The sequence below is a fragment of the Xenopus laevis genome, chromosome 7S, assembly GCF_017654675.1.
Source record: "Xenopus laevis strain J_2021 chromosome 7S, Xenopus_laevis_v10.1, whole genome shotgun sequence".
NCBI classification, from domain to species: domain Eukaryota; kingdom Metazoa; phylum Chordata; class Amphibia; order Anura; family Pipidae; genus Xenopus; species Xenopus laevis.
In genome coordinates this window covers 64,475,268-64,501,482 of record NC_054384.1, presented here as the reverse complement: position 1 = coordinate 64,501,482, position 26,215 = coordinate 64,475,268, and the positions used below count along the sequence as shown (strand labels likewise).

Sequence of the window (26,215 nt, the reverse complement as noted above, 5' to 3'; positions counted from 1 at the left end):
CATTTTAGATCCGGTAGAATGTGTTCTTTCCAAAAATATATGGGTTTTGGGGGGTAAACATATATTTCTGTGTTTTTACCCCACAAAAATGCAGTCAATGTGTTGATTTTTCATTAGCTGAAGTTACCCACTGGACTGTTTGTATGCACTAACTTCATTTTGGGGCCTCTAAATGCCAGATACTTTGGTAAACCTATGCACAGTGGGCACCAAACTGTTTGGAGGACCCCTGGCAATCACAATTTGGGTGCTTTTTTGTGATACATAATGATACATGGGTGATATGGTGCTGGGAAGTTGAAGGTTTGAGGCAATTTTCAGATATTTCACCAAAACCGACAATTGTGGGAAAGCCTTGCGACTCAGTAGTTTGGAGCAGAAAGGCATGGGTACCCATTTTAGATTCTGTAGAATTTGTACTTTCCAAAAATATATGGGTTTGGGGGGGTAAACATATATTTCTGTGTTTTTACCCCACAAAAAATGCAGTCAATGTGTTGATTTCTCAGTAGCTGAAGTAAAGTCCTGAACAATTTGGATGTGCTAACTTCATATTGGTGTCTCTAAATGCCAGATACTTTGGTAAACCTATGCATAATGGGGATCAAACTGTTCAGTGGACCCCTGGCAATCATATTTCAGGTGCTTTTTCTTGGTACGTAATATAGTTTGGGATATGCGGAGCAGCAAAATAAAACCTTTGAAATGATTTTTCAAAATTTTGAATTTTATTTTGAAAAACCGCTATGTTCAGACAAGCTTTTCTGTTTGGTAGTTGGGAGTAGAGAGACATAGTTACCCATTTTGTAATCGGCAGAATGTGTACTTTTCAAAAATGTATGGTTTTCTGGGGTAAACCTATGGTTTCAGGATTTTTTGCCTTGGAATCTAAAGCATGCCGTTTTCTGCCTTAGTGCTTTCAAAATTCAGTAATATACTGCCGGGAGTTTTTGCTGTACAGAAGTCCTAAATCTCCCTAAAACTATACATATCTGGTATTGGCACGTTCGAGAGACATAAGGCTTTCCAAATCAGTTGGATTTTCATCTGTAAAATGAAATATTTTTCTGGTATAAATTGATATACGATGAAAAATGGTAATTTTTCATTTTTTTTTGGTATTTAGCACTATAAATTTTTTTGCACAGGTGGAAATACATGAAAACTCAGGCAGATTTAGAAAGCTCAGTTTCTACCGAAAAAAACAATGTATAGTTTTCCTTGGTAAACTATAGGTTTCCCCTCAGAAAATGCCCCTAAAGTGAGAGAGCACAAAATGCTTAAAAACGGCTGGCATTTCGCGTAACCAAAATGTGAAATTCTGCTGGCACTTAAAGGGTTAATCATGTGTTGGGGGGTTGTTGTATTATCCACAGGGGATGATGAGGCCATATGGATTGTAAGGGTATGTTTTTAACATGAATTCAATTTTGTTCATATGAGTGATGAGGGATTTCCCTGCCAGGGAGCACCAACCATTTGTTTTTTGGTGTGCTACCACCGTTTATGTGGATACGATCTTTAAAGTTCTTGTGGTAATATGGGTGTGGTTTACAGTGGTGTGGTTTAAAAGGGGGGGAGTGGCCAACAATTGACTTTCCCATTATCGGCCCTCTCCACATAGGCCAGTTAACTTTGGCCCTCGGTACCACAAGAACTTGGACAACACTGATCTAAAGCATGGGTCATATAGCAACAGTTTAGCTTGCAGCATACATGCCTTTATTGTAGTTTAAGCCGGGGGCTGGTTAATTACCCCCTTGGAGTCAGACAGAGATTTTTCCCCTGTATAAGGCTACAGTTTTTTTTCAACTTTCCTCAAGTTCATCTAGCAAAGAGTTAGGCTTAATTCAACAAAAATGTTGAACTGATGATTGAATGCCTCAATGTCTCAATCTACTATTGTATAGTTACTGTGAACAATTAACTGTTCTGTGTTTTGCCAAAAATAAATGCAGACCTAAACTGGCCTAAATATTCAGGAGAATGTAATAAGAGTAACTTGAAGTAAACTTATATAATGAAATCTCTTTGCAAAAAATATTAGTCTTTTGACATATATGTATTTTTGCATTTGTTTTGCAAGTCTGTTAATGGGAAAAATGTGCATGTCTTTGAGTAAAAGTCATAATTGCACAAAAATAATGCACTTTAAACATACAGTTAAAATGTGAAGCAGACGTCATTAAGTATGCAATATTACATGACAAGATTCAAAAATTCGTTCCTAAAAGGGACAAATAAAGAGATTCTCTGGGGGTGTGAGTGTGTTAGAAACCACCCCAGTGAACAGTACTTTAGATTCCCCATTGTGGTATACCTGCTGCACACAACTGCCAATGCCCAGTGATTCGCTGCACACTGCCACCAATGCCCCAGCAATCCCAGACTGGGGACTACACACGCACAGTAAAGATCAGACCTAAACTTTAAAGTCACAACTTTGTGTGCATGCACTCTATCCAGAGAGTGCAAAAGGATCTCTGGGACATCGGGCAAGATGGTGGTGCAGCAGGAACAGCACACTGGGCTGGTGCACTTTTCAGCAGGCAGAAGCACTGTCCCAGGAAGGTTAGCAGTGATGTAACAGTGGGGGGGGGGTCTAACACATTGGCACCACATAAAGAATTTGCCTTTGCACCTTTTTATTTTCATTACATACCTACAAATGGGCTCTGGCATAGGGTCTGAGGCTAGCAATTATAATTACTGGGGTGATGCCACAAATTGGCTAGGTATTGGAATATTATTGGTGGCATTTGTTCCATTCAGCCACAATTGCATTCGTGAGGTTTGGGCTGTGATATTAAGGGAGGAAACCTGGCTCACACCCAGGGTTCCAGTTCATCCCACAGGGGTGCAGTTGGGTTTGAGGTCAGGACTGTGCAGTCAGATTCTCCCATTCCCTGCTCAGCAAATCCATTTGGAACGGATCTGGCTTTTTACATAGGGTCATTGTTATGTTGATAACTGGAAAGAGCCTTCCCCAAACTATTCTTGCAATGAAGGAATTACAGATGTGAGTTGTAACATTAAGGTTGACGTTCACTGGTCCTTGAACCAACCACGAAAAACAGGATCAAAAAATGATTCCACCTTCACCAAACGTTACAGTGTATACAAAGTGTTATGTGTAATTTATATAGTTTCCCAAAAATTACCAATTATGACATCTTTGGTATAGTTATTGATTTTTCTTTACAAGAATTAAGAGCCACTGTACACTAAAGAAAATGTATGGTTTCTGTAAGTTTCTGCTGGATTTAAACACTTGTGTATTTTGAAGAGATTTATACTTAGAAGCAATATTGGTCAGACTCAGCATATTTAATTTGTACTTTGAATACACCAATATAATTAGTTGTGTCTTGAATATTGTTTTTAATATATTTGTATGCATTTTCAAGCCGGTATCCACTCCATGGAGCAAATTCACTAAAGGGTGAATTTTCGCCAGTGACTGCTTCACCACTCGCGCCACTTCACCAGGGTGCAAATTCGCTACCACTACTATGAAATACGGTACACATGGATAAAAAGGGTTAATTATTGGAAGGAATTATTCATTTTTTGTGAGGCAGTTTTTTTTTTTGGCACAGGCCTGCTGTATTTAGCCGGAATTACAGAAGCCCCATAATATATGGGAAACCCCCTCATGTCCTTAACTCACCTCCAAATGAAGAAGTAGAAATATGCATACACACATGAAGGGGCAGATTTAACAAGGGTCGAATTTTGTTTTTTTGAACTCCCATTAAAATTTGAATACAAAAAGACCAACCAAATGTATTAAAAAAAAATCTAAGTCTTTTTGCAGGTGAATAGGCTGTATTCCAATCGTTCAAATTAAAGTAAGATCAAATTCAATTTGAAGTATTTAAAAAAAAACCTTAGATTTTTCAAAGCCCAACAATTGACTCCATATAGGTTCTAGGAAGTCCAGAGACAGAACATGATAATTTTTCGAATTTTCGATTTTTTTTTTTCAAATTCTAATCGAATTTGGACTATTACCTAGTCGAAGTAACACAAAATAGCTCGAAATTTGAATCTTTTTACTTCCAATTTTCACTTTGAACCTTTATAAATCTGCCCCGAAAAGTACATTCTGCAAAGATAGTGACAGGTTTGCTAGGGAGCATTGAAAGAAGTGGAAGTAACCAGTGTTGTCAGTGTAAATGGGAGTCTATTGTTCCAGTCATTTACATCACTCCTCAATCAAAACAACAACAGACAAACTGCTATATGGATTTTTTTCTAAGCCAACTTTTCAGTTACTTATTTATTTTGTAAGATTTTTGTTTTTGTTATCATTCCTATTCGACATGTTTCCAGCCTGCATCTGAAAACTTGAACCGATCCAATAGGGTCTGTCACCCTGGCAACCAGAAAACTGATTGACTGTACAGGTTCCATTTATTGTTTTTTTAATGCTTAGTTTCTTTGCAGGTCCTCCCCTATTGATCTTATATTCTGACTTCTAAATTGCTGCTTGGTAGCTAGGGTAATTAAGCCCCAGGAGACAGAATTAGAAATTCCAAAGCCTGACAGTTGCAGAACATCAATGCACATGTTACAAAGAACAAAAACTGAATGCTAACTACAAATATTACTAATCTTATATTAGTGATGTGTACCTAGCTTCTAACTAAGTGTTAACTACTACCAACTACTACTGAACCCACTGAAAGTGTTCCTCTAAAGCTGTCTTTAGTATATTTTTTATACATATTAATCTTTTAGCCATTTTTATTTTAACGCCCTTTAAACTTTGTGTTCCACCTGATTGCCTGTAGGTTTATTTGGCGCTCTCTGCTGAAGAGACTTACAAGAGTAGAATAGCTAATTATAAGCAGATTTTCAATTGGACTTCATTTTCTCTTTTTTATAGTTTTTGAATTATATGCCTTCTTCTTCTGACTCTTTTCAGCTTTCAAATGGGGGTCACTGACTCCATCTAAAACACAAATGCCCTGTAAGGCTACAAAGTATAGTTATTGCAGCTCTTTATTGCTCATCTTTCTGTTCAGGCTCTCTCCTTTTCATATTCCAGTCTCTTATTCAAATCAATGCATGGTTGCTATGGTAATTTGGACCCTAACGACCAACAAATAATAATCAATTGAAAATTGTGTCAGAATAGACAGAGCTGATGTGAAATGTTCATATTTAGACTCATATAATCCAACCAAACAGTTGACAACCAGTGCACCTTCAAGAAAACTCCAAATAAAATTTATATTCTACCAGTTTATGGGACAGAAGAATATTTAGGTAAACTATAATGTACTTACAGATGTTGGTGGCAGAATGTTGTGTGCAGCGATTTCCATTGTTTGTCTAAGGTCACACCAGGGAGCCAGGCCACAAAGTCAAAGCTGTTTCTGAAATAGTGCACAATTTAAATATAGTTAGCATGAAAGTTTAACTACACTAGTTAAGACTATCAATCCTTCATATGTCAAAAATACTTCTGTTATGGTGTATATTGGTGTACATTGGGGAAGTTGTGAGTTATACTAAAGCATTTTTTCTAATTGGCTATAAAGTCTAATGATGGATCACTCTGCTATATAATATAATATTTGCTAAAAAAAATGCTCTCTTTGCACTTTTTTTGTATTGTTGCACTTACTGTTGAAGGGGAAACCCCTAGTCTGCTGCTGAGCACCACTAGTCATTGACATTCTACCAAACAGAATAGTTCTGACTTTGACGCATTTATCAGTTTTTTTAAGAATCTTTCTGACTGTCAGAAACATTTTTGAATCAGCAAAGCCTTAATAATTCATAAAAAATGTATAAACTGCCGAGAATTCCTTCTGGATTCTCTAATTCAGGGATCCCCAAACTTTTTCATCCGTGAGCAGCATTCAGATATAAAAAGAGTTGGGGAGCAACACAAGCATGAAAAATGTTCCTGGATTGAGCCAAATAAGGGCTGTGATTGGCTATTGGTAGTCCCTATGTGGACTGGCAGCCTACAGGAGACTCTGTTTGGCAGTACATCTGGTTTTTATCCAACGAAAACTTGCCTCTGAACCAGGAACTAAAAAATTAGCACCTACTTTAAGGCCACTGAGAGCAACATCCAAGGGTTTGGGGAGCAACATGTTGCTCACGAGCTACTGGTTGGGGATCACTGCTCTAATTCAATTGTAAATAAATGTGTTCCCAAAGTGAAAGTAATGTGACCAGACATCAGATAACACAAGAGATGTATTTTCTGTTGGTGTATTTCAGCAAATGAAGTGATGAAAACTGCATATGCTCCTGAGCTGGTGAACAGTCTAAACTGATAATAAATAGTCTAAACTGATAATAAATAGTCTAAAACAGAGCAAGTAGAGAAAATGTTTCTGCTTAAACCAAATGTAGATAATGTTTAGACTTGGTGACTGGCAGACTTAATTGCAGTTTATGGATGGGTCAACCCTCCAAGTAAATCTCTTTTTACTGCAACTCACTAAATAAAGGGCATGGTATTAATGCAGAGGTCACAGTTTGTATAGGAATCTGAAATAAAAGAGTAATTCTAAGAAAATGGGCAACCTACATTTATAGCTGCCCAGTTCCTAAGTTTCTGTTCCAGACTAGGCCTCTGCAATACGTTATGTTTATGACTTTCAGTTCCATAAGAGCTTGGAAGGCTAAGCACTGATGTAGTTGACTGATATTGTACTTGCTTTAAATAAATGTAGTTAATTTATATGATAAAATGCTGGTATATAAGTTTTACTAATGGCAGGTGTTGTGTTGCAATAGCTGAAGAGAAGTTGAACTGTTAGAATTAATTATAATATCTCTAAAATAGGCATATCCAAAATGCAGCCCAGGGGCCAATTGTGGCCCTATATCAAATTTACACTGGCCCTCAGCCTCCTTCAAGATATTAATAATAATGCGGCCGCCAGCATAGCGCGATCAGGTATCTTGTAGATGTAGCAGTAATATTTGGGCACATCAGTGAAATGATCTGCCACTTGGTCTATACTGCTGCCTGTGTGCTGAAGGTGTTAGTAATAGACACATACTGGCACGTAGTGATGCGCCGCTCTCACATACTTCTTTACTTTACTGCACTGGCACGTCACTACTTCTATTGCACCTTCAGCGCTAAAGTATGCGAGAGCAGCACATCTCTCCGTGCCAGTACGTGTCTATTGCTAACACCTTCAGCACACAGGCAGCAGTATAGACGAAGAGGCAGATCATTTCACTAATGTGCCCAAATATTACCGCTACGGCTACTCGATTCCTTGTTTAAATTAGTTAAATGGTGTTAATGGTTCAAAGAATGTCGGGCTAAATGGTCGGCCCCCACACATTTTCTCCTCACCAAATCTGGCCCTTGTTGCAAAAAGTTTGGACACCCCTACTCTAAACCAAGACGGGAATTCACAAAGACTTTCAAATCCAGTTCATAGCTTGTCACTAATGTTCCCTCTTAGGGTAAGGTCACACGGGGAGATTCAGGGGGGTTTAGTCGCCTGGCGACCAATCGCCTCTTCCTCTGGGCGACAATTTCCCCGATCTGCCTTCCCGGCTGGTATAATGAGAAATCAAACTTCAGGCGACTTTAGAAAATGAAGCACCTCGAGTGCCATCCCGCTGGTGATTTTTCATTATAGCCGGCGGGAAGGCAGTTCGGGGACATTGTCGCCCAGAAGAAGAGGCCATTATTCGCCGGGCGACTAATCTCCCCGAATCTCCTCGTTGGCCTTACCCTAAACTTGTAAGAGCGCACACAGATTTGGAGGCCAGCACACAAAACAAACTGTGGTGCGGACAAAAATTTTGTTTGAAAACACTACATCTTGCATTTATTCTGACCTGTGCAAACAAGTTCAAAATGTGCGCACAAAATAATTTTTTTTCTCACATAGCTGAGAAGAATTAGAGCAAACAGTGTTTGTTACCCAAATTAATGCACAACACTCCTCTGATCTATGCATTCACTATTCACATAATCTTCTTATAAAAGCAATTATCCAACTAATGTTTGGTACAAAGTCACTGCATCAGAAGAATTTATGGAAAGGCACCCCAATGGTTATAATCACTGAGCTCAGACCTTGTGTAGTTGCTTTTTTCCTGTGCAAAATGCATGACCCAGAGAGTGCCATCTTGCTTCCAGTCTCCCTGATCCTCTCTGCTCCTCACTGTTGCTCTGGGTTGCGCATATGAGCAAAAATAAAAATGGCTTTCCAGTTCTAAATCCCTATTTTTCTCTACCAGTAACGACTGCAGGGACCTGAAACAAGCACTTCTCTCCTGTACAAAGCTAATCAGCTGATTCCTGCCTTGTACATCCCTGATCACGCACCAAGCTATTTCCTGTTACTGAGATATACTGGGAAATATTTAAGTCTGTTTCAGTGCTTTTTAGTAGTGGGCTATCCAACAATTTGGGTGCAAATTGGAAGGAGTGGGAACAGGCCTGTTAATGTGGGTGATCATCAGGAACATGGGAAGAAAACAAGATTTAAAAAAAAATTCACGGATAATTTATCAAATTAAAAACAAATTTGATTGATGGGATGGGTTACTGCTGAGGAGCAAATATGCTCAGGTTGATAAATGATGCCCAGTGTCAATAGAATAAACCCCGATATACAACTGTAGACATCAGTGGTGTAACTACCAGGGGTTCAGAAGATGCGACTGCACCAGGGTCCGCACCACCTCGGGGCCGCTGGTGGTTCGCGCTATTGCGAATCCCAGGCCCTCTTAGTTACATATTGCACTTGGGGCAGCACATCGAGGCCACGCGCACAGGCACTCGGCTGATCTTCGGCTGTGTCTACCGAAGTCCCGCTTGGAAGAAGGAGTGATAGAAAGAAGAGGGAGCGCAGGATAGACAGGTGAGCTGCAGGTATAGTGGAACTGAGGGACTAGCTACAGCAGCAGCCGCAAGCTACAGGTGAAGGAGGCGGTGGGTAGGAGCCGAGGCGTGCAGGGGCACTGCAGCTGATCAGGCAGGAGGAGTGGGAGGCAGGCCCGGACTGGTAATGAGCTGGAGATAGCATGTGTGAGTGAGATGCTCACATGTGTGGAGCATGCCGCCCGCTTCAATCATTCCGCCCTCAACTGCCTGCATGCTGAGGACCCTGCTCTGCTAGCGACTGTCTGCGGTGTGCCTGGCTGCAGCCTGCACGTAAATTCTACGTTTCAGGCAGGAGGCAGCCAAGCACTTAACCAGGGTCGGAGTCCCTCCCACATAATTCTATGTGCGGCTTTAGATTAACAGAGTGTAAGGGTAGCCCTGACAATCATTGGCCCGTCCTGTTCCCTTGCTCCAGTCTCCAGCAAAGCAGCTCCATACTCAGCACATACCCTTATTGGAAGGAGTCACTCCGATCGCTATTTGTAGCACAGTCAGGTATTTCTGGTATTTCATTTTACCTCCCCCCTTATGTCTCCAGTCCGATGCCCCCTTAAACCACTGCATGTGACCATTAAATTGGCATTCCCAGGCATCTGCTGTGTTGCCCTGTGACCCCCTGTCGCCTCCCTCCTTCTTCCCGTCTGTCCTCCTCTCTCCCGTTGGCAGCGTGTCTGGTCAGCACAGCACCATTCGTTAGCAGCAACTAGAGATCACATTGACAGCTAGAGATGGCAGCTAAATCCTTCTTCCCTCTCTCTCTGTCTCTGCCTACCTTCGTGCACAGTGTCACAGGAGCTCATGGTAGCTAAAGTTTTCATAGAGATGTAGCGATTTTACAAAGAGAAAGTTATTGGATTTTTAGATTTTGACAAGCTACTGTATATGAAATTAGGTTTTAATGATTCATCAGAGTGGCATTTCTTCCTGCAATGTGGGTAAATACACAGGATTGAATGCAGGCTAATCTATTCTATATTGGCAGGAAAGCCAATGAAATCAGAATGGCAACACAAGGTGCGCTTAAACGCCAAAACGCTGCTCGTTCAGCCACTTCTGATGAATTGTGTACAGAATGCAAAGTACAAGTTGCACAAACACAAGGGAGTCGGGCAATGAATACCTACCTTGAAGTGGGATATCAGTGTAGGTACAATACATATAAAACAGTAACATTGATCAGCCCCGCATTGTGATTGGCACAGACCAGAGACCCCCCAATTTCTCCAAGTCTTTGCCACTGACACCTGAACCGCTGCTGCAGCTGCTGCGTCTGCCCCAAATCACAGGAATGTCTGTCTTCAGTCTCCCTCCTAGTGTAGGGCATTGCCCTTATATGATTCCCCTTTATATATGATTCCCCTTATTTTCCCACCTTTTATTCCACTTACTGTATATGAGTCCCCTTATATGATTCCCTTTTATATTCCTACCTTTCATTCCCCTTATATGATCCCCTTTATATGATTCTCCTTATATGATCCCCTTTATATGATTCTCCTTATATGATCACCCTTATATTATTCCCCTTATACGATTCCCCTTATATGATTCCAGTGTGGTAACTACCAGGGGTGCAACTGCACTGCATTAAAAAAAACATTCCAAAAATTAAAAAGGGCACTAAAATATTGCCTGATACTTGAAATTGCTGGGGGGTATTATACATGAGATTGCCACTATGAGTTCTGGAGGTATTATATACTGAATTGCCCCTGCTTTCATCCTGCTATGAGTTCTTGGGCTATTTATACATGGAATTGCAACTGTGCCATCCTGCTATGAGTTATGTGGATATTATACATGAGGTCACCCCTGTGTTCATCTTACTATGATTTCTGGGGGTATTATACATGAGATTGCCACTGTGTTCATCCTGCTATGATATTTGGGCAATTATACATGAAAATGCTACTGCTACCGTTACTTCTACCCAATAAGCGGAGCACAAACATTTAACAAGCCCACTTCCAAAGATGTCCCAAACCCACCAATGCTGTTCCTGCTTCCCTGATTTTTAATCACTGCAGTCTGCACCAGATTATTTTCACAATACTGTTACTGTTTTATTTTAGTTGTACAGTAGGTTGCCCTAAAAAAGTGTACTAGTTTCTGGATGTAAAAATAATTTTTAAGTTCCGTCCTATGACATTGGATCATTAATTGTTTCCTGCAGCACATTTGCTCGGGAGGGGGGCCCGGTTGCAAATTTCTGCACCGGGGCCCCTAGGAGTCTAGTTACGCCATTGCCTGTTACTGAGATATACTGGGAAATATTTTAGTCTGTTTCAGTGCTTTTTAGTAGTTGGGCTACCAACAATTTGGGTGCAAATTGGAAGGAGTGGGAAACAGGCCTGTTAATGTGGGTGATCATCAGGAACATGGGAAGAAAACAAGATGCATGCCTGCTTTAAAAAAAAAAAATTCACGGATAATTTATGGTGTTTTAAAAACAAATTTGATTGATGGGATGGGTTACTGCTGAGGAGCAAATATGCTTAGGTTGATAAATGATGCCCAGTGTCAATAGAATAAGCCCCGATATACAACTGTAGACATACAGTAAGCACCCTTCTGACTGCAGCTCACAGTCTACAAACTTGCATGCAGAGCCTTCAATTCTAATTGTATAGGCCACTCTTTGCATATACAGTATAGCTGGAACTATATTAAAAACTAAACGATGAAAAATAAGTGACCACATTGCCACAAAATCTCTAAATACCCTTCCAACCACTCACTGTGAACACATAATGCCTTCGTCTAAACATTGGGCACGCTGAGACAATGCATGCACAATTCCCAACCACACAAAATAGACATGCTTTTTTAGCCCAAGATACACTGTCAGCGCTGTCAACCTTTGAAATGAGTAATCCAGGGGTCAGTGTGGTGTGCTGCATGCGCCGCTGATATATTTCCATGTTTGTGATGGGATAGTCATGCAAAAGGGGTGGATTGGGACAGATCGGGTTTCAGATTTTACTGGCTATAAGTGGCAATTTGGGAGCAATGACAGTTCCCCTTTTAAAAAGTCTCCATATTTCTGCTTCCTGTTGTATCTTTAGAAGCAGTTGCATAAAATTCTGCAGTTTCATTTTAGCATGCTGATGAGAGAGTTGCAAAACACAGTGTGACATGTAATAAGCATAAGCAAGTTAGGTCTAACTGATTTAAATTAAAAGTAAGGGAGGAAAAGTGGTTGAACATATAAATATGGGTGATTTAAACCATAAATGATCAGAGATGCCAGAAAACTACTGCTACATTGAAATACTTTGGTTTTTATCTGCGCATAGTAACCCCAACCCAAGTCCATGGAGAGAGAGAGATATATATATAGAAAAGAAAATGCTATTTTAGTTAATAATAATATTTGTGCAGTGAATCCACAGACATGTTATATTTGCAATCATTTAATAATAACATTACAGTGAATGTAGAATAATTTTGAGGTGGGTATATATTGGGCCAGTGTGACACGTGACTTAGCATGATCAGTATGTCCCGCACAAGCCTGGGTGCCTCACTCATTCAGCAGCAATAAGGACTAGTCAGTGCGATGGGCACTTCAGCTGTTACTCTGGATCAGAAGAAATAAGAAGTTACCAGAGGGTCTCTCATGGCAAAAGCAAAAGTTAATGCTCTGTGTGGATTAGGGAAAGTGTTGCAAGATCTTCATCCTGCCTCCCACAGTTCCAGCGTGCTGCTATCTCCATAGCAACCAAACACACTCAGGGAGGAGAAGGGGCGGCCGAATTCCCTAAAGCTGAGCCAATAGCTTGCCTGGAGAGGGAGCAGCTCTATACAGCAGCGCCATTGGTGGAAGTTACCAGAGGCGGGACTTTTTTTGTAACGTGAGAAATGCAGTTACCGAGTAAAGTCTAGCTTTCTTTATCCGTGCCTTTCTGAGGGGAGGAGGAAGAGGAAGTTGTAGAAGGACAGCGATGTTTTGTGAAACAGAGAGAGAACGGAGGTGTCAGAGTTGTACAAGTAGCGATGCTGGCTGCTGCAGGGCGGCGGAGAGGCCTGAGTCAGGCGAGAGAGTCTTTTAATCAATCTCTCAGGGAACTGACAACGGAGCTTTGGAAACCATTGAACTACCAATGCTGGGGAATCAGGAGAAACAGAGCAAGTAGACCCTGCGGCTGTAGAGGGGCCCATAACTTATAGGGGCCCGTAAGGCCCTAATTCATGTGCACTTTCAACATATATGGATAAAACAGGACAACCTTTGAATATGTTGGGGGCCCTAGGGTTAATTTTACCAATATTCAGTGTTGGACTGGGGGTCCTGGGCCCACTGGGACTGATACCTCAGGGGCCCCCACACAGTGTCCGACTGGGACACCAGGAGCCACCCAAAAACCTTAGACCAGGGGCCACTCTCAGTAATATTATTTTTCCTCTCCTCACTCAACCTCTATTCTCCTAGTCTTTTTTCTTTACATACTATAATCTATTAATCCGTCTATTTCGCTTCTTTGTTCTCATAGAAATTGATAATGACCATGAAATAGGCCAAATGTTTAGAAGCAGGAGGGCCCACTGACACCTGGGGCCATCGGCAGTTTTCCTGGTATTCCGGTGGGCCAGTCCAACACTGACAATATTTATTGAAATTATATATGAATTAGGGCCTCATGGGACAAGGCTGCAGGTTAAGTATCACTCATGTATTATTAGGGATAATGTAAGACCTACTGCAAATGCTAAGGATATTAGAAGTCACTGAAGGGTTCTGTGACTATATAAAAACACAAGGCTGCAGACTGAGTTATACAGGGAACTCTTGAGTATTAATAATGTAGTATTAGGGATAATGTAACCCCTTCTTTAAATCATAAGGATATTAGAAGTCACTGAAGGGTTCTGTAACTATGTAAAGGCACAAGGCTGCAGACGGAGTTATTCAGGAAACTCTGATTATCACTCATGTTGTATAAGGGATTATTTACCCCTACCCTCTTTCGGTAAATTATAAGGATATTAGTAGTCACTGAGGGGTTCTGTCACCATATAAAGGCGCAAAGTTGCAGTCTGAGTTATACAGGGAACTCTGAGCATCACAAATGTATTATATGGGATAATGTACCTCCTACTTTAATAAGGATGTTGGATGTCACCTAGGGGCTCTGTGACCATAAAAAGGCACAAAGCTGCAGGCTGAGTTGTACACTAGACTCTTAAGTATCAAAATAGTAACAATTGAATTGTTACAAAGTGGGATAAACTAATGTACCCCCTACTTTAAATCACAAGGAAATTAGATGGCGCTCAGGGGTTCTGTGACCATATAAAGGCTCAAGTCTGCAGGCTGAATTATACAGGGAACTCTGAGATTCACTCATGTAGTTAAAATGGATAATGTGCCCCCGCTGTAAATTATAAGGACATTAGAAGTCACTCAGGGGTTCTGTGGCCATGTAAAAGCAGAAAGCTGATGGCTGAATTATACAGGGAATGGCCCATGATCATTCATTACATAACAAGGGATAATGTACCCCCTATTGTAAATGATAAGGTTATAAGATGTCACTGAGGGGTTCTGTGACAATATATAGACACAGGGCTACAGGCTGAGTTATACATTGAATTGTAAACATTGCTCATGTATGATATGGTATATTGTACCCCCAAATGTCATTGATAAGGATTTTAGATGTCACTTATATGATCATATAAAGGCATAAGTCTGCAGACTGTGTTATACAGAGAACTATGAGTATCATGTATGTGTTTATATTATAATCCCACTGCAAATTTTAAGGATAATAGGGGTCTCTGAGACCATATAAAGGCACATGGCTGCTGGCTGAGTTATACAGAGATCTCTGTGTTACCCAAGTATTATATGGTATAATGTACCCCCACTGTAAATGATAAGGGTGTTAGAAATCTCTAAGGGGTACTGTGACCATTTTAAGGCGCAAGGCTGCAGATTAAGTTATACAGGGGTCTCTGAGAATCACTCATGTATTTTTCAGGATAATATACCCCTTACGGTTATAAGGATATTAAAAGTCACTGAGGGGTTTGGGACCATATAAAGGCACATGGCTGCAGGCTGAGTTAGTCTGTTGACTATCATTCATGTATTATAAGGGATACTGTAACCCCCACTGTAAATGTACATGTGGCCATGTAAAGGTGCAAAGCTACAGGCTTACAGGGGACACTCACTAATTGATTATAAGCGATACTGTACCCCCTAAATGGCATTAGATGTAACAGAGGAGTTCTATGACCATAAAAGAGACAAGACTGCAGACCAAGTTATGCAGTGGACCCTGAGTATCACACAGGTATTATAATGGATTGTGTGCCCCTACCGTAAATCATAAGGATATTCGCTTTCACTGAGGGGCTCTGTGACCATAAAAATTCATGAGCTGCAGGTTGAGTTATTCAGGGAATGCTGAGCATCACTCATATACTATGAGACAATGTACCCCCTACTTTAAATAATAATTAAATCAGATGTCACTGAGGGGTTCTGTGACCATATAAAGGCACAACGCTGCAGGCTGAGTTATAAAGAGATCTCTGTTTCACCCAAGTATTATATGGTATAATGTACCCCGCACTGTAAATTATAAGGATGTTAGAAATCTGTGACCACTTCAAGGCAATAGACTGCAGACTGAGTTGTACAGGGAACGCTTGACAATCACTCACCTAATTTACAGGAAAAATTTACCCCCTACTATAAATGATACGGATATTAGATGTCATTGAGAGGTTGTGACTGTATAAATGCACAAGGTTATACAGAGAACTACTATTCATGTATTATAAGGGATATTGTACCCCCACTGTAAATTATAAGGATATTATAAGTCACTGAGGGGTTCTCTGACTATAAAAAAAGCTACAAGTTGAAGTTTTAGTTATGCAGGGAACTCTTGGTGTCACTTAATGTTTAGGATAATTTCCCCCCTACTGTAAATAAGGATATTATAATTCACTAAGGCGATCTGTGACCATTTAAAGGAGACCGGCTGCAAGTTGAGTTACCGTATACTGAGTGTCACTTACATAAAAGGGATAAGGTACCTCCTACTGATAAGGATAGTAGATGTCACTGTGGGGTTCTGTGGCCATATAAAGACATAAGTTGCAGGCTGTGATTTATACGGGGAACTCTTTGTATCTCTCATATATTTTAAGGTATAGTATTGCCCCAATAAAATTATAGGGATAATATGTGTCACTGAGGGGTTCCCATACCATATAAAGGCACATGGCTGCAGATTGAGTTATAAAAGGAACTCCGTTTATCACGCAAGAATTTAAGGCATAATGTACCCCTGTTCTGTTCTGTGACCAGAAGGCACAACGCTGAGTTAGTCACTCAGATTACAAGTGATGCTTTACCCCTACTGTAAATTGTAGGGATATTAGAAGTTACTCAGGAGTTAAGAGACCAAATAAAGACACAAGGCTGTAGGCTGAATTAAGGAACTATCACTCATGAATTATAAAGGATATTATACCCCCACTGTACATTATAAGGATATTCAAAGTCACTGAGGGGTTCTCTGAAATGATAAATGCACAGGGTTACAGAGTTATTCTAGGACCACTGTGTGTCACTCATGTATTATAAGTGATCATATCCCCCCCCCCCTACTTTAAATTATAAGGACTGTGGGGTTCTGTGACCATATAAAGGCACAATGCTGCAGGCTGAGTTATACAGAGGACACTTGAGTATCAATGCTATATTATAAGGGAAAATGCCCACCCCCAAGTGAACACTGTGTATCATTCACATATTATAAGGGGTAATGTTCCCCCCTATCATACATTAAAGGATATTAGAAGTCACTGACGGTTTGTGACCATGTAAAGGCACAAGGCTACAGACTGATATATGAAGAATACTATCACTCATTGATTATAAGTGATACTGTACTTCCTACTTTAAATGATAAGCATTTTATAATGAATTCTGTGACCATTGCTGGGGACTAATTTATATAGTGGACTTTGACTATCAGTCATGTGTGTTAAGGGATATTGTACCCTACTGTAAATTGTAAGGTTCTGTGACTATATAAAGGCACAATTTGAAGGCTTAGTTATTCAGGGAATTCTGGGTATCACTCACTTTTTGTAAGGGATTATACCCCTTACTGTAAATGATAAGGATATTAGAGGTCAGGGGGTCTGTGACCATATATAGGCTCATGGCTGCGGGCTGTGTTATACAGGGGACTTTGAGTATCACTTTTGTAGTATAGGCGATAATGTAACCCCTCTCTTAAGCCATAATCACTTATCATATGCCATATACAGTATAAGGGATAAGGTACCCCACTACTGTTAATGATGAGGATAGTATATTTCACTATGGGGTTTTCTGGCCATATAAAGACATAAGTTACAGGATGTGATATATATGGACAACTCTTTGTATCTCATATATTTTAAGGGATAATATTGCCCCACTGTAAATTGTAAGGATATTAGATGTCATTAAGGGCTCTTTAACCTTATAAAGGCACAAGACTGTTATGCAGGGGACTCTGAGAATCACTCATGTATTTTACAGGATAATGTACCCCCTACTGTAAATGATTAGGATAATCGATGTCACGGAGGGGTATGTGACCATATAAAAGCACAAAGCTGCAGGCTCCAAGGCTTTTTTTAATTTTTATCATTTTCCCTTTTTTCCCCCTTAAACTGTTGATTTCATATCGTGACTTTTGCCTTGAGTATTCTGATCACGCTATCGGATCAGTTATTTTATTGATTTGCCTAATTCTATTTGATTTTTTTTATGATTTTATTGCAGTTTTTTTCTTACATTGCTTTTTTGCAGTTTCCCAGTTTGGAGTAGAAATACATATTCACCCATTCTGGAGTCATCGTATTGTGTAGTTTACTAAATTATATGGTTTTCAGGGGTCACCCTAATTGTAGCTTTTATTCCACATAAAACTGCCAGTGTTTATACATGAGTGTAAGTGTAAGCCATCAAATAAGTATGCACAAGGTAGATTTTGTGTCTTTACATGCTATGTACTTCAATAAACCTATGTACATTGGGTATCAAACTGTTCAGTGGACCCCAGGCTTTCATATTTGGGGTGTTTTATCTTGGTAACTAATAGTATGTGGTAGATAAGATGCTGCCAGTTAGAAGTTATGAGGTGATTTTTGTAAAAGTCACCAAAATCACAAATTAAAAATTTAAATATTCTATGGGGCCATGGCCACCAATGATTTTTTTTAACTTGTTGGGGTTCCTGACCACTAACTTTTAAACTTTTATGGGGGGCCCTGGCACCAATGTTTTTTTTTTATTAACTTATGGGGGGGCCTGACCGCCAATGATTTTTAAAAACTGTTATGTGGGACCGTAGCCAACAATGTTTTTGTTTTACCCACCAATGGCTTTTTATAAATTTTGTGTGGGAGGGATTACGTTTTTAGCACTGATATCTATGTGGCCTTTTTACTGTGGTGTAGGCTTGGGTGGATCTGGGGTGGGCCTTGGGGTCTGGACTGGGGTTCTATAACCATATAAAGGCACAAGGTTGCAGGCTGAGTTATACAGGGGACTATCACTGATTGATTATAAGGGATAATGATATGGATTAAGGATGCTAGATGTCACTGACGGGCTCTGTGACCATATAAAGGCACAAGGCTGCAGACTTATATAGGGAACTCTGCTTATTACTTGTATTATAAAGGATAATGTATCCCCACTGTAGATGATAAGGATATTAGAAGTCATTGAGGAGTTTTGTTACCATAAAAAGACAGAACGCTGCAGGTTCAGTTATACAGGGAACTCTGAGTATCACTCATGTATAATAAGGGATAATATACCCCCACTGTAGATGATAAGGATATTAGTAGTAGGGCCCCTTGCCACAATTGTTTTTAGCTCTTTATGCCCCAGGCCACCAATGTTTTTAATTTTAAGGGCCCCAGGCCACCAATATTTTTAACTCTTAGGGCCGCTTGCCACCAATGTTTTTAACTCTTAGGGCCACTTGCCACCAATGTTTTTAACTCTTAGGGCCCCCTGCCACCAATGTTTTTAACTCTTAGGGCCCCTTGCCACCAATATTTTTAACTCTTGGGGCCCCTTGCCACCAATGTTTTTAACTCTTAGGGCCCCTTTACCACCAATGTTTTTTATCCTTAGGGCCCCTTGCCACCAATGTTTTTAACTCTTAGGGCCACTTGCCACCAATGTTTTTAACTCTTAGGTCCCCTTGCCACCAATGTTTTTAATTCTTAGGTCCCCTTGCCACCAATGTTTTTTAATTCTTAGGGCCCCTTGCCACCAATGTTTTTAATTCTTAGGGCCCCCGTGCCACCAATGTTTCTAACTCTTAGGGCTTATGGTGCTTTGCCACCAATATTTTTACCTCTTAGGGCCCCAGGCCACCAATGTTTTCAACTCATAGGGCCCCTTGCCACCAATGTTTTTAACTCTTAGGGCCCCTTGCCACCAATGTTTTTAATTCTTAGGTCCCCTTGCCACCAATGTTTTTTAATTCTTAGGGCCCCTTGCCACCAATGTTTTTAATTCTTAGGGCCCCCGTGCCACCAATGTTTCTAACTCTTAGGGCCCCTTGCCACCAATGTTTTTAACTCCTAGGGCTCCTTGTCACCAATGTTTTTTAACTCTTATGGTGCCTTGCCACCAATATTTTTACCTCTTAGGGCCCCAGGCCACCAATGTTTTTAACTCTTGGGGCCCCAGGTCACCAATGTTTTTACCTTTTAGGACCCCAGGTGACCAATGTTTTCAACTTTTACGACCCCAGGCCACCAATGTTTTTAACGCTTAGGGCCCTAAGCCACCAATGTTTTTTAACATTTAAGATTTAAAGAAGGGGAAGGTCATTTCATGAGTATATTCTCTCCTGACAGTAGCACATATTTCCAGGGGGCAACACATTTGTCATTGCCTTTATTAGGACCGGCTAGTGTTTGACCAAAGGATTTAACCTACTGCCTCATATTTACACATCAGAAATGCAGAAAAGTTCTACTAATACATTTGATTTAGGTTGAGTTAGGTAACTGCTTAAAGAGTCGACCTTGACCAAAAGTTACTGTTCCAGGTTCATGTCCATGTGAACTTTGGTACTGATTGGGGGGTGGTCATGGGTCCAGTGGCAGGGTTGGCCCAACTTGCACCTACCTTCCTTATTACCCCTCAAAGCTCTTGCTCGCCTAGCAAACAATGGAGTGTGTCATTGTGGGGGCAAGAAGAAATATAATAATCCTCCATCGCTTTAGCAGGAATCCCCCACCCAAAAAGGATGGATGTCTCGTAACCTGGAGAGAGTGGTAACCAAAAAACAAACAGTGCAAAGAATTCACGCGGAATTTCACCTGACGAACGGGGAACGCCCTCCGAAACGTTGTTTGATGCAATAAACACACCAGGGGTAGGACCCCGGTTTAAATCGCTCCGTGTGCCAGCCTCTTGCTTCTTCAAACCAAAAAACAAATCCAGCATAGGTGTTCCCCAATATCAAGCACCTTCATATACTAAATGTCTGGTATAGGATAAATAGGCTGGTGGGAAGTGGATGGAATTCCAATGTTAAGAAAGGGGCAACGGACTTGAAGGGAAATGCTTACATTGTGGCCTATGGAGTAAAGCAATTTTGTAGTTCCTTCCAATCATTGGCGATCAATGTGTGTCCTTAGTAGAACGAGGCACAGGAGCCCCTTCCCTCAATATTCACCATAGGGATTAAAGAAAAACGCTGAGACATATTTATGGGGAAACCTGGCAGGGAGCACAGGATTTATTAAAATTAATAGCTAATTTATATTTGGGCATCCCTAACGACCAATGATCCAGAGGAAGGAGAAAAACCCTAGAGTACTATGAGGACCAATCTGCACTGAAGGTAAAAATGCCTTCCTGACTCCTAGAAACGGCAGTCGGTTTTACACCCTGGATCATGCTAAGCACCCCCTCCTATACACACCCTTACCTATACACACCCCCTTCAACCTCTCTCTCCTATACATAACCATCCCTACTGTAGATATCCCCCCATCATTACTCCTACCCTCCCTCCTGTACATAACTCCGACCCTTCCTCCTGTACATAACCCCTCACTCTCCCTCCTGTACATAATCCCTCACCCCACTCCTGTACATAATCCCTCACCCCACTCCTGTACATAACTCCCACACTCCCTCCTGTATATAACTCCCACCCTTCCTCCTGTACATAACCCCTCACTCTCCCTCCTGTACATAATCCCACTCCTGTACATAACCCCTCACTCTCCCTCCTGTACATAACCCCTCACCCACTCTTGTATACAACTCCCACACTCCCTTCTGTACATAACCCACAAACACACAGACAGACAGACACACAGACATACGCCCTTGGGAGAGGTAAACCGGAAGGATTTAGGCCATGGTGTTGGGTCAGCAGCAGCAGTTGAGTCTTTGGGTGGAATGCTGAAAAGAAAAGATTTAGAAAGTGTTGACATAAGAATAAAGACAAATACTTGTTTCATTATGATATTAAAGGCTCGGTCTTGCTTTAAGAACGCACTATTCATTGGGCCTGTTGGGACTGTTTGGGTCTCTCTACACATGGAATGCCTTGGCCTATTATGAATCTCAGTCTGAGCCTGCGCCATTTATTCTTTTATATGCTTTGATCACCTGGTGCCAGTCTATTATCCAGTAGCAACCCATTTCCAAAGGTGGATATCTAAGCCAGATGTCCAGCAGCCCTATAAGCATTACCTACCTCCCCTGTTATTGGCCTGCTATAGAATCAACACTTTATCTGCAGACTTCGATCTCTGTCAGCAACCTCTTACAACCTAAAGGCAGCCAAACATCGGTCTATGGGGTGCCCTCAAAGTAATCAGCCTGCGGGCTCAACAGACGGTGTATGATTTCCTTTTATTGTTCTGATTGAAAATGCTCAGAACTGCAGGAAGTAAAGTGGAGCTGCACTGGACAACATGAGGCATCTCTAGATAATGGGTAATTGTCAGTAAATTGATACATTACCCATACTCTCCGGAGCCTCTTCATGATGGCCTTCCTAAGCTGTTTTCGCAGGGTTGGCCTCTCCACCACCGGAGGATCTTTGATGATCTCTTCCACCTCAGGAGCTTCTTCTTCTCCGTCCGCTCCCTCTTCTTTCTCCTCCGCTACAGGAGTTTTCTCTTCGTTTTCTTCAGGAGGTCCTACCTGTTCTTCTTCCCCTGCAGGAGACTGCGCCTCCGTCTTCTTCTCCTCCACTGCAGGGGCTTGATGTTCTTCTGCAGAACCTCCTACTTCCGCTCCCTCTTCTTTCTCCTCCTCTTCAGGAAGTTGCTTATCTTCAGCGGGAGCGCTTTCCTCTTTTTCTTTATTGGAGCTTCCTCTTCTTCTTCTCCAGGAGCGTCTTCTTCCTTGTCTTCCTCTGCAGGAGCTTCAGCTGCAGGACTTTGTTTCTTACTAGGTTTGAAGGGAAGAAAATGTAAAAAAAAAAGGGTCATTATTGTAATTTGTTTCCAAAGTATTGCAACTACAATTCTGATCACTGGAGGATTAAAATAGCCAGATAGCCTTGTACCTAAGAAATAACATTATGCCTGCTACACACCTGTCCCTACTGTAACACATTGGGCAGTTACTGAGCTGAGTAAGTTCCATGCTAGACTATACCCAGTGATACATGCTGAAATACATGCTATGTTTGTAGGGACCTAAAAAAGTTCAACAAGTTTCTGTGCTATTTACTATTAGTATGGCCAAAGCACCCAGAGGTACGAGAAAACATCTATTTTTTGAACGTTATGTGCCAGTAAGTGTAATTGAAAGTGTTAATTGCAAAATACATACCCAGCAGCTTCCTGTAGCTTCTGCTCTCTCACAAACTCGTTGTGCAGCTGGTTAAGGTGTTGGTTGATGGTCTGTGAGCGCATGGGAGGCACAAGGATAGGAGCAAAGGGGAAAGAAAGGAGACAGTTAGGATTATGCCTGTAGATGTGCTGCTAATAGTACCTTTATATGCTGAGGGCAGTGAGGGTGTGGGATTCCCTGCCGGCAGCTGATGATGTGATATTATTCAGCCTTTTCTCATCATAGGGAGAAAAAAAACCAAATCACCCCGTGTGCAGTTGTCCTGATTGCAATGGACCAATCAAAGTTCAGTATCTAGTTGTTAAAACACCCAAGAAAAGCATCAGGGACAGTGATCCCAGGGGAACTTACATTCTCCAGCCGCAGATACTCAAGTTGCTGCCTCCGGTTTTGGACTCGAGTTGGATGATCCTGTGGAAGAAGAGAGTCAATGTTAAGCGCTTCTTTGTACCAATTATTATAGAGACACACAGTGAATAAGAACCTCTCCCATAATAATACTAGTGACACTTACAGGAGGCAGCTTGGCAGACTTCCTGAGGGCGGCATATTCCCTCTTGATCACTTCCTGAAACATAAAGAAAGAAGCAGTGTGAGATAAGAGCTGGCAATCTAATATTATTTGTTCCCTATTTACCTAAACATCAATTCTGCATTACATACCAGTGAGTTGAGCATTTTCCAGTACAGGATAATGTTCTCCTTGGCCCTCATCCTCGGGTCCACTTCGCACGTAAGAAGGAAGTGCTTTCTGAAAAAGAAAGATATCACTTAATGTTAATTAAACATTTTCCAGCCTTATTGCCCTTGCAGTTACCCCTGGGGCAATAGCAAATGAATCCCAACATGCAGGGCTGCCATCAGAAATCACGGGGCCCCGCACAACAAAATTTCTTAGCCCCCCCCTCTCCACCCCTCCCTCAGTGTGAAGGCCACACAGGCATTAAAAGATGAAGTGCCCCCCTACAAGTTAAAAAAATAACTTTGGTGCCCAGACCCCTCCTACAAGTTTTGGTGGTCAGGTGGTGGTTAAAGAAAAAAAACATTGGTGGCCATGGCCCCACACATTAAAAAAAAAAAAAAAAACAAATAGCCAGGGCCCCCACACATTTTTTACAAAAAAAAACAATTAGCCAGGGCCCCCAGACATTTTTTACAAAAAAAAAACAATTACCCAGGGCCCCCACACATTTTTTACAAAAAAAAACAATTAGCCAGGGCCCCCACACATTTTTACAAAAAAAAAAAATTAGCCAGGGCCCCCACACATTTTTTTTTTAAAAAAAACTATTAGCCAGGGTGCCCACACATCTTAAAAAAAAAAAAAAATAGCAAAGGGCCCCCACACATTTAAAAAAAACCCAATTAGCTAGGGCCCCCACACATTTTTTAAAAAAAAACTATTAGCCAGGGCCCCCACACATCTTAAAAAAAAACAAAAAAACTAGCAAAGGGCCCCCACACATTTAAAAAAACAATTGGTCAGGGCTCCCACAAGTTAAAAGAAAAAAAAACTGCACGTACCTTAGCCAGGGAGTTCAGATGCCGGTATCTTCGGTTTCTTGTGCTCTGATTCGCCAGTGAAATGTAAGTCCCGGTAAAGGCGCATGGTGATTGGATAAAGTAGAGGGGAGGTTCAAACGTCTCCCAACCAATCAGAATGTGGCTTTACCGGGACTTACATTTCACTGGCGAATCAGAACACAAGAAGAAGTCATCGGAGCTCGGATGCAGGGGACCGGCTGTGCAAGTAAATGCAAGTAAGTGCAGAACGGCCGGGCCCCCCTTAACTCCCCAAAACATACGGGCCCGGGACAACAGTCCCCCCTGTCCCCCCCTGATGGCGGCCCTGCCAACATGTAACAAGTCCATTTATGGTTTACTTACAGGACGATGTTCTCGCTGTATTCGACCCGGTAGTGATGTTCTGCAGGAAAAACACATTTCTGTTAAATACTGAGCTATATTGGGAAAGGAATTCACATATGATAAAACAAAATGGCCCAACCTTAGGAACTGATAAATTATATAGGATTTTACCGTAATAAGAGGCGAGGGCCTCAAAATCTGTATGTTCCCCCCTGAAGTCCTTCAGGACGGAGTACAGCGTCTGTAAGTGAAAAGAAAGAGCATTAGGGACAGAATACTAAATGGCTCTAAATGCTGCTCACAGTCAGCCTGGCTCTGAGGAGAAAAGAGACAGAAAAGGGTTTGGGTTTTTATGGGGCAAGCATGCCAGTAATAAGGGCATTTTATTCTGAAAATTAAATAAACGTAGTGATTGGATTCCCTGGATGTCAGTTCTACATGCACAGAGGCAAAAGGTTTGGCAGCTCCGACATATATATATATATATATTTTTTTTTTTTTTTTCATACAGCTGGAGCACTCTTGTAAATAGGCAATTGCCCAGGTGCAGGTTATAGTAAATTATACATAGAACAACGAAAAATCGCACACACAGGACTTATAAGGTGCAAAAAATAAAAAAAAGATTTATTGCAACGCTTCGGCTCCTGTGAAGGTGGCCTGAAGAAGGCTCGAGTACAGGAGCCGAAACGTTGCAATAAACCTTTTTTATTTTTTGCACCTTATGGGGCAAATTCACTAAGGCGCGAAGCACCGAATGCTAGCGTTAATTCGCTAGCGTTTGGCATTTTCGCTACTGCGCAAATTCACTAACGAACGCTGCCGTAGTTTCGCTAGTGTTACTTCGCAACCTTACGCCAGGCGAATTTTCGCTAGCAACGAAACTACGCAAATTCACTAACTTGCGCAATGTACTGAACACTACCTTTTACGCTAGACTTCCTTCGCCATCTCAGACCTGGCGAAGCGCAATAGAGTAGATAGGGATTGTTTAAAAAAAGATTTTTTTCTAAGTCCCAAAAAACGCTGGCATGTTTTCTACATGATGGGTGATAGGCTGAAAAAGATCGAAAAATTTTTGGGGCTCCCCTTCCTCCCCCCTACATTTCCTGATTCATGGCAACTTACCTAGACAGTGGGCACATGTGTAGGGCAAAATAAATTTTTTATTTGCTGATTTGAAGGTTTTCTAGGCATTTGTAGTGCAGATACGTATTCCTCCATTGAAATTTGAATTTCGCGCCGTATGCAAATTAGCCTTCGCTAGCGTAACTTCGCTTTATATAGCGAATCAACGCTAGCGCAACTTCGCAACCTTACGCTACCCCTGTGCGCAACTTCGGATTTTAGTGAATTTGCGGAGCCCTGGCGAAACTTCGCCTGGCGAAGTGCGGCAAAGTTGCGCCTGGCGCAACTTCGCATCTTAGTGAATTTGCCCCTATAAGTCCTGTGTGTGCGGTTTTTCGTTGTTATATCTATATATATATATATATATATCTATAGCTATAGATATAGATATATATTATATATATAGATATAGATATATATTATATATATATATATATATATATATATATATATATAAAGAA

General features: G+C 41.2%; 1 protein-coding gene and 1 long non-coding RNA gene across 2 annotated transcripts in view; one reads left to right on the top strand and one right to left on the bottom strand.

Annotated features, from left to right (window-relative positions):
• Nucleotides 1-26,215, top strand: part of LOC121396103 — a 211,964-nt gene that overhangs the window by 86,932 nt on the left and 98,817 nt on the right. The gene's annotated exons all lie outside the window — the stretch shown is intronic.
• Nucleotides 1-26,215, bottom strand: part of LOC121396074 (cilia- and flagella-associated protein 251-like) — a 123,756-nt gene that overhangs the window by 96,743 nt on the left and 798 nt on the right. The window lies entirely within an intron of this gene.